General features: G+C 43.7%; 1 pseudogene across 1 annotated transcript in view; it reads right to left on the bottom strand.

Moving 5' to 3' along the window:
- LOC149445594 (protein AATF-like) overlaps positions 1-13,970 on the bottom strand; it is a 117,533-nt pseudogene that overhangs the window by 85,953 nt on the left and 17,610 nt on the right. The window lies entirely within an intron of this gene.

Raw genomic sequence — 13,970 nt, 5'->3', positions numbered from 1 at the left:
CTGTGCCCTTGTCCTCTGCCCTGCCAGTAGTGACCCTGGATCTCTGCCCTGCTGATTTTTTTAGTCACACAGGGCAGGCTAGATCCGGCCCTAATACAAGGTGGATACGGGAATCCTCCCCGCTGAGTTATTGTATTGTGACTCCTCCGCTGTCAGAATACACTCATCAGCACTGATCAAATGAAAATTTGCCAGCAGTTCAGAAGCAAATCATTAGAGCAACTCCTCAAACAGGAATGGCCATAGGTGAATCAAAATTTTAATTTCAATCTTTTTCAATCAATATCAATCTTTCAAAAGTCAGCTTTGAATGTGATGGCTGCATTAGTTTTTTAGGCTGTCTTTTATTTTCACCTGGTGACCTAGCCAGTAAGTTTGCAGAACAGCCTTTTCTGTTGAAAAACAGATGTATTGATGAATGGATTCCCCCATCCACACACGCTTGGTGGATGAAGGAATCCTCCCTACTGGGCTACTGTAATCTGACAGTGGGGACTCCTCCGCTGTCATAATACTCTGATTAGTGCTCCAATGGATTAGCTGCATGCACTGATCAATGAAAAATTTACCAGCAGTCCCGCTCAAGAGGAATAGATCAATAAAACTACTCTTCTCGAACAGGAATGGTCAGAGATAGATCAAAATTTGACAGGTCCCTGTTGAGCCAGCTGAATTTGGATCCATCTATGACGAGCCTAAAAAGTGTATCTAAATACATTTTTTTCCATTTAGGATAGAGTGGGGGAGGGTTTTTATTGCTAGGTCCCCAATAGGGAGATTTGTCTTCTTTATTGTCCTGGTGACCATTGTGACTAGGATAGAAGGCAAAGGAAAATAGAAAATATGTTGTACTGCCACCAGAACAGAAATATATGGAAAATCTTCAATTGGCAACTTGTTCCAGTGTTTGGACTATAGATATACTTTCAGTTTACCTCTGTCTACCACTGCAAATTTTTTCCAATCCTTCCATGCTTAGAAATGGCAAAGATGTACCGTATATTTTTATCTGGTGCAAAGTGACTTCTAGTCACTAGTAGGGTAACTGCTATAAGAAATTGCCAACCAATATAGATCACATCACCAGCTCTGCCTTAAGGACTGGACCACATCTTAGAAACGCAGTCCAGATGCATTCTGGATGCATTTCTATATGCGCATTTTTGACGCGTTTTGGTGTGCTTCTGATCCATTTTTTTCTTCAACTTAAATAAGGACATGTGCGTTCTGATACATTTAGGTGCATTTTTGATGTTTTTTTGGAACTCGAACGCACTGGAACTGACCGCACTGGTGTGAACTATGCCATTGGAAACCATGTAACCTACTATCAATGTGTTTTTGATGCAACAGCCCAAGTAAGCTCCACATTATTGAAAAAAAAAAAAAAATTTCTTAACTTCAGCCAAAACTTTTTTCAGTTTTGAAGAGGAAGTAAGGGATAGAATTCCTGCCAGGTTTTTACTGCAGTCTGACTCGACTGTCAAGACAAAAAATTATGAAAAATCTCTTTAGTCTAAGCAAATTCTTTCCTGAATTTATTCAGAACTAAATAGTCATGCCTAAAAATATTGGCACCTCTGCGGTCCTGTCAGATAATGCACCACTTTGCCTAGAAAATTGTCGCAATTGCAAATGTTTAGGCATTCTCATCATTTTTACTTTTGTTTGCATTGGTATAAAAACACAAAAAAGTGGAGAAACAAAAAGCCAAATCTGACACATTCCCCACAAAACCCCAAAAATGGACTGCACAAAATTATTGGCCCCTCCTTGAAATTATAAGAAATAATTGCAGTCCAAATTTGTGATGCTCCTGTAATTTGTAATTAAAATCACCTGTATCAATTAACAGGTGCTGATAATACAGAAATCACATCGGCAACCAGTTAAAATGGTGAAAAACTGACAAATTTTCTTCTGCATGTCTCTGTGTGCCACATGGAGCATGGAGAAGAGAAAGAGCAGCAGAAAATTGTCTGAGGATATGAAAACAAAAATTGTGGAAAAGCATGGACAATCTCAAGGTTACAAATCTTGAGATTTTAAAAGACCCTCAAACCATATATTTTCTGAAAGCACATGTCCTGTAGCATAAAAAAAGTGCTATTGATTTTTTAGGCCCCACAATAGTTGCACAAATGTTTATCAAATCACGATATACTAAAATAATTATTAGCGGACATAAACACAACATAGCTTTCAAAATTCCTGCCCACGGAGGTCCGTGTTTATGCGCATGGAGATGTGCAGGTGTTCAAAGCATCCCCCTGCAGGCAGACCTATACGGCGGGCACGGTCGCTGCTCCCACTCTGAAGTCCCTGTGGGTGCACGACCCCGAACTGTGAAGCTCAGGGACATGTACACAGACCCACACAGATGTTTTGGGAACAGAAGCTGTGCCTGTGCAGTTGCTACATCTCAATCGAGATCAATGGGACTGCCTGCACAAAACACCTGTGCATCCCCGTGCGGGTAAACTTGGCCTCACAGGAGCGTACGCTGTAGTATGCCCTGTGTAATATTTTGTACAATTTTGACATGTGGGGGGGGGGGGGTTTGGTGAAATATCAAGGCTCCAAACAGACCCCACTTTTTCTTTTTGAGAAAGGACTCCCTACTCCTGACATCATCCTAGCAGGTTGACAGCTGGGACTCAGTGTGCGGCCGTGGACACAGTGGCTCCCTCCTGCCTTGTTGCTGCTGCATCTCAGGCTACTTGTTAGATTATCTAAATTGTGGTGTTCTATGGGGTCCATAGACTTCTACGGGAAGTCGCCCCCCCCCCCCCCCCACAGACTTCTACGGGAAGTCGCCCCCCCCCACAGACTTCTACGGGAAGTCGCCCCCCCCCCCACAGACTTCTACGGGAAGTCGCGCCCCCCCACAGACTTCTACGGGAAGTCGCCCCCCCCCCTCCATACACTTCTACGGGAAGTGGCCGCCCCCCCTCCATACACTTCTACGGGAAGTGGCCGCCCCCCCTCCATACACTTCTACGGGAAGTGGCCGCCCCCCCTCCATACACTTCTACGGGAAGTGGCCGCCCCCTCCATACACTTCTACGGGAAGTGGCCCCCCCATACACTTTTACGGGAAGTGGCCCCCCCATACACTTTTACGGGAAGTGGCCCCCCCATACACTTTTACGGGAAGTGGCCCCCCCATACACTTTTACGGGAAGTGGCCCCCCCATACACTTTTACGGGAAGTGGCCCCCCCATACACTTTTACGGGAAGTGGCCCCCCCATACACTTTTACGGGAAGTGGCCCCCCCATACACTTTTACGGGAAGTGGCCCCCCCATACACTTTTACGGGAAGTGGCCCCCCCATACACTTTTACGGGAAGTGGCCCCCCCATACACTTTTACGGGAAGTGGCCCCCCCATACACTTTTACGGGAAGTGGCCCCCCCATACACTTTTACGGGAAGTGGCCCCCCCATACACTTTTACGGGAAGTGGCCCCCCCATACACTTTTACGGGAAGTGGCCCCCCCATACACTTTTACGGGAAGTGGCCCCCCCATACACTTTTACGGGAAGTGGCCCCCCCATACACTTTTACGGGAAGTGGCCCCCCCATACACTTTTACGGGAAGTGGCCCCCCATACACTTTTACGGGAAGTGGCCCCCCCATACACTTTTACGGGAAGTGGCCCCCCCATACACTTTTACGGGAAGTGGCCCCCCATACACTTTTACGGGAAGTGGCCCCCCCATACACTTTTACGGGAAGTGGCCCCCCCATACACTTTTACGGGAAGTGGCCCCCCCATACACTTTTACGGGAAGTGGCCCCCCCATACACTTTTACGGGAAGTGGCCCCCCCATACACTTTTACGGGAAGTGGCCCCCCCATACACTTTTACGGGAAGTGGCCCCCCCATACACTTTTACGGGAAGTGGCCCCCCCATACACTTTTACGGGAAGTGGCCCCCCCACACACTTTTACGGGAAGTGGCCCCCCCACACACTTTTACGGGAAGTGGCCCCCCCACACACTTCTACGGGAAGTGGCCCCCCCACACACTTCTACGGGAAGTCGCCCCCCCCCCCACACTTCTACGGGAAGTCGCCCCCCCCCATACACTTCTACGGGAAGTCGTCCCCCCCATACACTTCTACGGGAAGTCGTCCCCCCCATACACTTCTACGGGAAGTCGCCCCCCCCATAGACTTCTATGGGAAGTCGCCCCCCCCATAGACTTCTATGGGAAGTCGCCCCCCCCCCATAGACTTCTACGGGAAGTGGCCCCCCCCATAGACTTCTATGGGAAGTCGCCCCCCCCATAGACTTCTATGGGAAGTCGCCCCCCCCCATAGACTTTTATGGGAAGTCCCTCACATAGACTTCTATGCGAAAAAGTCTCCCATAGACATCTATGCGAAAAAGTCTCCCATAGACTTCAATGCAAAAAATTCTGTCAATAGCAATCCTATGTGAACACTTATCTCTGCATGCCACTCTACTCTATCACTTGAAAGCCTAGAACGCACTGCCACAAACTCAAACAGGACCCTTTTCATAATGGTATTCAAAACACAATGCATGTGGATTGCATCTGTGTGAATCACCTGAATAGGAACACAAAATATCTAGCCTGTTATGCGAATCTGAGTTTTAAAATGAATCCAGAATCGCATGTATGTGAACCAGGGAAGTTCCATTCACACCTGGGTGTTCTGGGATCGCAGTAGAATTGCTGTGATTGCAAAACAAAGTTTCAGGTGGCACCATTTTCAGTTGCACCTAAAACTTGTTGCTGTTTTGCCGCGATTGTCACGTGACAAATTGTATTGTATGAAGTCCCGGACGCTGACAACCCAAAAAAAAAAAAAACGCTCCTAACTTTTTTAATTGGCTCCTAGATTCAAAGCAAATTTGTCAAGCACAAAATTAGGAAACATGCTGGACTACAGTATTCTGTATTTTGTGCGACAATTACATCAGCATTCCGTAGAGATAAATTCTTCAGCCAGTACATGGCAGTGTTTAGAAGTTTGTAGCGGCATCTACGGTCCTGTATACTATATGTCAGGTGCATCTATGGTCCTGTATACTATATGTCAGGTGCATCTACGGTCCTGTATACTATATGTCAGGTGCATCTACGGTCCTGTATACTATATGTCAGGTGCATCTACGGTCCTGTATACTATATGTCAGGTGCATCTACGGTCCTGTATACTATATGTCAGGTGCATCTACGGTCCTGTATACTATATGTCAGGTGCATCTACGGTCCTGTATACTATATGTCAGGTGCATCTACGGTCCTGTATACTATATGTCAGGTGCATCTACGGTCCTGTATACTATATGTCAGGTGCATCTATGGTCCTGTATACTATATGTCAGGTGCATCTATGGTCCTGTATACTATATGTCAGGTGCATCTATGGTCCTGTATACTATATGTCAGGTGCATCTACGGTCCTGTATACTATATGTCAGGTGCATCTACGGTCCTGTATACTATATGTCAGGTGCATCTACGGTCCTGTATACTATATGTCAGGTGCATCTATGGTCCTGTATACTATATGTCAGGTGCATCTACGGTCCTGTATACTATATGTCAGGTGCATCTACGGTCCTGTATACTATATGTCAGGTGCATCTATGGTCCTGTATACTATATGTCAGGTGCATCTACGGTCCTGTATACTATATGTCAGGTGCATCTACGGTCCTGTATACTATATGTCAGGTGCATCTACGGTCCTGTATACTATATGTCAGGTGCATCTATGGTCCTGTATACTATATGTCAGGTGCATCTATGGTCCTGTATACTATATGTCAGGTGCATCTATGGTCCTGTATACTATATGTCAGGTGCATCTACGGTCCTGTATACTATATGTCAGGTGCATCTATGGTCCTGTATACTATATGTCAGGTGCATCTACGGTCCTGTATACTATATGTCAGGTGCATCTACGGTCCTGTATACTATATGTCAGGTGCATCTATGGTCCTGTATACTATATGTCAGGTGCATCTACGGTCCTGTATACTATATGTCAGGTGCATCTACGGTCCTGTATACTATATGTCAGGTGCATCTATGGTCCTGTATACTATATGTCAGGTGCATCTACGGTCCTGTATACTATATGTCAGGTGCATCTATGGTCCTGTATACTATATGTCAGGTGCATCTACGGTCCTGTATACTATATGTCAGGTGCATCTACGGTCCTGTATACTATATGTCAGGTGCATCTATGGTCCTGTATACTATATGTCAGGTGCATCTACGGTCCTGTATACTATATGTCAGGTGCATCTACGGTCCTGTATACTATATGTCAGGTGCATCTATGGTCCTGTATACTATATGTCAGGTGCATCTACGGTCCTGTATACTATATGTCAGGTGCATCTACGGTCCTGTATACTATATGTCAGGTGCATCTATGGTCCTGTATACTATATGTCAGGTGCATCTACGGTCCTGTATACTATATGTCAGGTGCATCTATGGTCCTGTATACTATACGTCACTAAATGGCGGACTGCGGTCCAAACCCAGACTGAATGACAGTCCTATCCAAACCACGGTTCCACCACCTAGCAGTCTGGATGTCCTCTCCCGAATGATGACCCCCTTCCTTTGCTGCCGCCTTAGCTCTCATTACTACAGCAGCTGGCAGGCAGAAGGAGTGGCACACCCAAATAGAGGGCAAGACCGCCTAAGCTCACCAGCCAGTGACTTGCCAAGACAGGGGGTGGTCCCAGCTACCAATCACGCGCTCACCAACAGGAAATGCTGGGCAGTCCTGCCCCCAAACCACTGTGAAAGGTAGGCTTGGAGGGGACTGGGGTACAAAGAAGGGGGGTTGCACGCCTGGATTAGGAGATTTTTCTGCCATTCTTCTTTGCAAATCTTCTCAAGCTGAGTCAGGTTGCATGGGGACCATCAGTGGAAAGCCATTTCAGGTCTCCAGAGATGTTCAATAGGGTTTAAGTCAGGTCTCTGGCTGTGCAACTCTATGACATACATAGAGCTGCTTCTAAGCCGCTCCTGTGTTGTCTTGGCTGTGTGCTTAGGATCATTGATGTATTGGAAGGTGAACCATTGGCCCATTCTGAGGACCTGAGCACTGTTGAACAGGTTTTCATTAAGGATATATCTGTACTTTGCTCCATTCAGCTTTCCCTCAACCTTGACCAGTCTCCCAGTCCCTGCTGCTGAAAAACACTCCACGGCATGATGCTGTCACCACCATGCTTCATTGTTGGGATGGTATTGGGCAGATAATGAGTTTGGCTGTTTTTCTCTGGATATAATGTTTAGAATTGAGATCAAACAGTGCAATCTTGATTTCATCATACCAGAGAATCTTGTTTCTCACAGACAGAGTCCTTCAGGTGCTTTTTTTTCAGCCTCCAAAAGCCCCATCATGTGTTTTGCACGGAGGAGAGGCTTCAATCGAGCCACTCTGCCATAAAGCCCAGATCAGCGGAGGGCTGCAGTGATGGTTGTCCTTCTGGAACTTTGTCCCATCTCCACACAGGATCTCTGGAGCTCAGTCAGGGTGGCCACCAAGTCCTGGGTCACCTCTCTTACTAAGGCCTTTCTTCCCCAATTGCTTTGGCCTAGCAACCAAGAGTCCTGGTTGTGCCAAACTCCTTCTGTTTGAGAATTACAGAGGCCACCGTGCCCTTAGGAACCTTCGGTGCAGCAGAATGTTTTTTCAGCCTTCCCCAGATCTATGCCTTGTAATAATCCTAACTCTGAGCTCTGCAGGCAGTTCCTTTGACCTCATGGCTTTTTCAACGATATAGTATGCATTGTGAGGCCTTTAAGGCTAGGTTCACATATCCGCATTCCTGCGGGCTGCTTTTTGCGTGGGAATGAGAGCCTATGCATTTGAATGGACTGCCGTGCCCCGGGAAATGCAAGGAAAAAGCCCCTGAACGTCTTCAGAAAATGCTGCCCCCACGGGAACCTCGGTTCTTAGTACAGTTGCGATTTCCAGTGCGGGTGGCGAGCCATTAAAATTAATGGCACCCTCCCGTGGGTCCGCATTCCTGTGTGCCGGTGGTGTGGCTGCACAGATTTTTGTGTGGATTTGCAGAGGCACCACCCACACAGATGTGAACCGGGGGTGATAGAGAGGTGTGTGCCTTTCCAAATCATTTCCAATCAATTTAATTTAACAGGCTGGACTCCAATCAAGGTGTAAAAACATCTCAGCAATGATCAAGTGAAAGGGGAGGCACCAAGCTAAATTTCAAGTGTTGTTGCCAAGAGTCTGAACACTTATGCCAATGTGCTATTTTCATACATTTGCAAACATTTCTAATATTCTGTTTTCACTTTGTCATTATGGGGTACCGAGAATGAGAAAAATGATTTTAAAAAAATAATTTAAACAACTGTAGAATCAGGTTGCAACATAACTTAATTGAAAAAAGTGAAGGGGGTCTGAATACTTTATGAATGCACTGTATACACAAAATTTATTAAAGTGAACATACAGTTTTGATGAGAAAAATTAATGTGAGGTAAAACAACACAGTTGAAAAAAGAAAAACTCAGATTAGTCAACTGACGCCATAGACACCAATATATGTTGGAAAATGACAATCCTACCACATCATAATTAGTTAACAAGAAGCTTCTGGACAACAGGCTCATGTCTTTGTAGCAGTCACAAATCTCGGCAACATGTGCAGATCTGTCATATTACACCGTCTAACTCCATGATACATGAGAATTAGGTCACAATGTTGTCTCCCCAACAAATCACACTGTCTAGAAAAATGTGGACCATCATTTAATAAATGAACAAAGGAAAAACATTATTAAACAATGTAATATTAAAGGGAAAGCATACCCCAGCCTTTGTATAATTTACATTTAATTTATTAAAATGTATATCCATGTCAATAAAATAGGATTTTTTTGTACACATTGTAAAAAACTTCTCAGAGTTCACTGAAGGACACTGCAGAGATTATGATCTTTGGGTTATAGTGCTAGCTGCAGAAGTAGGATGCCAGGCACAAAAAACAGAAAGAACAGCCCAGTGTCAGCCCCTACTGGTGTCCAAACCCTCATCTGCTTGAGGCAGCTCAGTTAGTCACAAAACAGTAGGAAAAAAAGCAACGGAGATCAGAGAGAACAACCAGAGACATGAGTGTTGTGTCGTTTACTGAAAAAAGAAAAAAAGGATTTTACAATGAAGAACCAAAATCTTCTTTTTTTTTTTCTGCTGCTCAGTGAAGGACATAGCAGAGATCTTCAAGACTTTCGTATGTGTCAAAGTGACTGCAAATTGGTGGGAAAGGACAGCACAAAAAAATTACAGTCCCCTTTCCGATCACAACAAGCATCGAAGGACACATCAACATTGTAGAATTTAGTGAAAGTATGAACAGACAACAAAATGGTGGCAGCTTCAAACCTAGGAAATCGACATCTAATTTGCGACAAAAGGCACCAACCACTCTAGAAAAAGAAGGTAGAAGGTGCCTAATGTTTAATGATGTGTGCATTAACAAGTCTGTCTAATCCAATTAGAGACAGTAGCCCAGAATGCCATCTGACCCTTGTGGAACTGTGACTACAAAAAGGGAATCAGTCTAATTTAAGGATGGTCTCCAATGAATCTGCGGAGACACAGATTGGTCTGATCGGCTGCTTCACTAGCTGGTAACAGGCCAGTAAACAAAGCAAAACTGGAAGAGACTAAATCCTTGTCACTTCCAGTTTTTGTACTCACAAAGAGAGAGGGACAACATCAGTTCCTCTCTCTCTGTTCACTGATGGAGATGCCGCTGGTCGGCCAATGGGACAGAAGAGCCCAGGAAAGGCAGCGGCGGGAGGGCGGCACCCCCTTCCGCCCCATGTAGAAGTGACCGAGTAGCTGTATAGCCACTCTAATCATTTCTACATGAAACAGTATCACTAGCTGAAAATGTTGATATCAGGATAATGCCTTTAGCTGCAGGCATCATCCCGGTATAACCATTTAAGACCCCAGGACATCATATGACGTCCACCAAGGGGGGCAGTGGTTAATGTATTACCTGCATTAAGGTACAAAAAACTTCCTCTTGCCGTTTTATCCTCCCCTCTCCTTAAATTCTTACCTGAATCCTCTCAATCCAGTGCTGTGCCTGACTGTAGCAGCGCTACAGGAGGAGCGGACATTGCCAGTGGGGGACTTCAGAAGAGGAGGTAAGAGCCACTCTGTTTTTTATTTTACATTTTCATACCTTCAAAGGTTTTGCGAGCCTTTGAGGTCCAGAACAGGACAAAACCTTTTTCTTCTTGGGCATCATAAACAGGTTGGAAAAGAAACCTCTGGACCTGTGTGATGATGGAACTAAAGAGATCACTCCCTGCTGTTACACTCAAAACACACAAATATAAAAAGTTTATCAAATTTTATTACAAAACTTTATATAAAAAAAAATTCATCCTCCCATAAAAACAATTAATGATAAATTAATCACAACGCCAATTAATGAAGGCAGTATTGTTTTAGCTGTACTGTACTTGCTGGAGTGAACTGGAGTCATGATAGATTGAGACATGCTTCATGGCCTGCAGTAGGATTCCCCCATTATCTGGGAACTGATTAAACACAGCCTTATACAGTTGTGTTCAAAATAATAGCAGTGTGTTGAAGAAAGTGAATAAAGCTCAAAATCCTTCTAATTTATTTCCATACACACAAATGCATTGGGAACACTACACATTCTATTCCAAATCAAAACATGAAAAAAATATATCAAATTTGTGTTGTTCCTCTAAAAAAAATTGAAGAAAAGTGAATATTAGACTGTTCAAAAAAAATAGCAGTGTTTGTATTCTTCTTTACAAACTCAAACATTCACTATATAAACTGAAAAATGTTTGAAGATTTTGATTTCCTTTGAATCACTTAATTAATATTTAGTTGTATAAGCACTGTTTCTGAGAACTGCTGTACATCTGTGTTGCATGGAGTCAACCAACTTCTGGCACCTGTGAACAGGTATTCCAGCCCAGGATGATTGGACTACATTCCACAGTTCTTCTCTATTTCTTGCTTTTGCCTCAGAAACTGCAATTTTTGATGTCACCCCACAAGTTTTCTATTGGATTAAGATCCGGGGATTGGGCTGGCCACTCTAACATCAATCTTGTTGGTCTGGAACCAAGATGTTGCACATTTACTGGTGTGTTTGGGGTCATTGTCTTGTTGGAACACCCATTTCAAGGGCATTTCCTCTTCAGCATAAGGCAGCATGACCTCTTCAAGTATTCTGATGTATTCAAACTGATCCATGATCCCTGGTATGCGATAAATACCAACACCATAGTATGAGAAACATCCCCAAATCATGATGTTTGCGCACCCATGCTTCACTGTCTTCACAGTGTACTGTGGCTTGAATTCAGTGTTTGGGGGTCGTCTGACAAACTGTTCTTTTTGGGTCTAGTGGCTGGAGACCATCTTACTTTCATCAGTCCACAAAATGTTGTGCCATTTCTCTTTAGGCCAGTCAATGTGCTCTTTGGCAAATTGTAACCTCTTTAGCACGTCTTTTTTTCAACAGTGGGATTTTTGCGGGGGCTTCTTGCAGATAGCTTGGCTTCACATAGGCGACTTCTACTTGTAACAGTACTCACAGGTAACTTTAGACCTTCTTTGATCTTCCTGGAGCTGATTGTTGGCTGAGTCCTTGCCGTTTTGGCTATTCTTCTATCCATTTGAATGGTAGTTTTTCGCTTTCTTCCACGTCTTTCAGGTTTTGGTTGCCATTTTAAAGCATTTGCGATCATTTTAGCTAAGCAGCCTATCATTTTCTGCACTTCTTTATATGTTTTCCCCTCTCCAATCAACTTTTTAATCAAGGTACGCTGTTCTTCTGAACAATGTCTGGAACGACCCATTTTCCTCAGAATTTCAGAGAGAAATGCACTGTAACCAGCATGTACAACATTTGCTGCCTTCCTTCCTTAAATAAGGGCAATAATTGCCACCTGTTTTTCAAAGAATGAATGACCTCACTAATAGAACTCTACACTGCTATTATTTTGAACATGCCCCTTTCAATTAATGATTCAATTACACAGAATCAGCAGCATGCATGACATGACTGTTGGGTCTGTTCGATTTCTATTACTCTACTACACCTGCTAGTAAATTATTTGCCATGTAGAAATATCATTTCTACCAAAAACAGTGATTGATCAGGTTAGTGATGTCTGACTGCTATTATTTTGAACACAACTGTACATATGTAAAGTTATCTAAGGTATTCAATCAACCAGTCTGGTTAATATCTTGCTATTTATCAGAGGGCTGCTCTGCTATTTACCAGAGGACTGTCTACCTAAATTATTTTGACATCAGATTGAGGTAATTTTTCTTGGTTTTGTGGAGGTCTTCTTCTGTCTATGCTGTGCAACTCTCCACTCTCCATGTATGGCTCCATTCTGCTGCCCACTGCTCTCGTCTCTTTTGTCTTATCTAGTTTCTCCTTTTTTAGGCCGGTCATACAATGTGAAGAACCATCAGTATAGTATTTCCCCTTCCTTTGAACCACTAAAGAAGCCCATTCGTCGAAATGCATTGGGATTTACGACCTTCCTAAATTTCCACATGTCAACCAAGATCATATTCATTCTATATGTTATATCTTATCGGATTAGGAAGGTGGATTGGGGTCTACTGTACTGTAGGGTATATGCCATCATTGTTTTTATGGGAGGATGAATGGTTTTGAGTGTATTCTCCTGAGGGAACTAGAGTACCTTCAAAGTCCCACATATTTTCTCTTCCGTTTCTTGGTATATTCTATTAGGGATGTGGTACTGATGGATCAACTATACCTGTTACCAGGTTAAAGAATGAAATTCTGTTTCATGGTCCAAGACTATCGAGTCACTGGTGACATGAGAAATACAGAGTTTCCAAACAGATGAAGTTGTCCCCCCCACCTCGAGCTGGACGGGTGGGGGAAAACCTTCATCAGGAGGACAGTATCTCTGTGGGTTTGGACGATTTTGCCTGCCATGAATGACTGGATCTGCCAACAGAAAAGGCCTTGGAGCTTTTGTCTGAAGCATCTTGTGGATGAAAAAGCAGCTTATGAAGAGGTTCCTTACCCTTCTTCAGTTGAGGCAGAAAGGTGCTCTTGCCTTCCATGAGGTTTTTGAAGATATCTTACTGTTGCACAAAAGAAACAATTCCTTTGAACAGAAGGTCCATCAGGGCTTTCTTGGACATCTAGTTTTGGTCTGCAGACCAAGACCTGAGCCAGGGAAGTTGGCGAAGAACTACCGCCAAGACAGAAAGTGTGGAAAATAGAGGTCCTCCTTCCAGGGAAGCACCCCAAAAGAGGACTAAGAACTAATCCAGTGATGGCGTCATTGATTTTGCAAATGGTTCTGCCTTTCGCATATTAAAAAAAAAAAACACACATATTCAGCAAGCCTTCCTCAACCTTTTCAACACAGATACCTTAAATTTCTGATTTCAGGGAACCCTGCTAAAAATGACTATAGCCACAATTTATGATACATTAGTAAGATCATTGAGAAGAATTCCCCCTACAGTTGTGGTCATTGGGAAGAATTAGCACCTTACAGATAGCTAAAAAGATCAATGGTGTCAGTGGGAACTGAGAGGCAGAAATTTCTCATTGTTGAAGGAAACCCTAGCACCCTCTGGAGGAATCCTAGGATTCTATGGAACCTTGGATAAGAAACCCTGTTCTAATACAACCCCTGACAAAAAGTATGGGATCACCACTCTTGGAAAATATTCATTTAATAGTTTAATTATGTAGAAAAAAACAAACAATCACAGACATGGCTCAAAACTAGTGTAATTTAACATTCCAACCTTCTGGCTTTAAGAAACACTTAAAAAAATAAAAAAGAAAGAAAACTGTAGTTAATTGCAACTGGTTTTGCAGATGAAGCAGAGTAAAAAAATATGGAATCACT

This window comes from Staurois parvus, unplaced genomic scaffold (genome assembly GCF_062004578.1).
Source record: "Staurois parvus isolate SC_StPar_1 unplaced genomic scaffold, SC_StPar_1.0 ptg000717l, whole genome shotgun sequence".
In the NCBI taxonomy this organism is placed as follows: domain Eukaryota; kingdom Metazoa; phylum Chordata; class Amphibia; order Anura; family Ranidae; genus Staurois; species Staurois parvus.
This window is presented reverse-complemented; position numbering and strand designations above follow the sequence as displayed.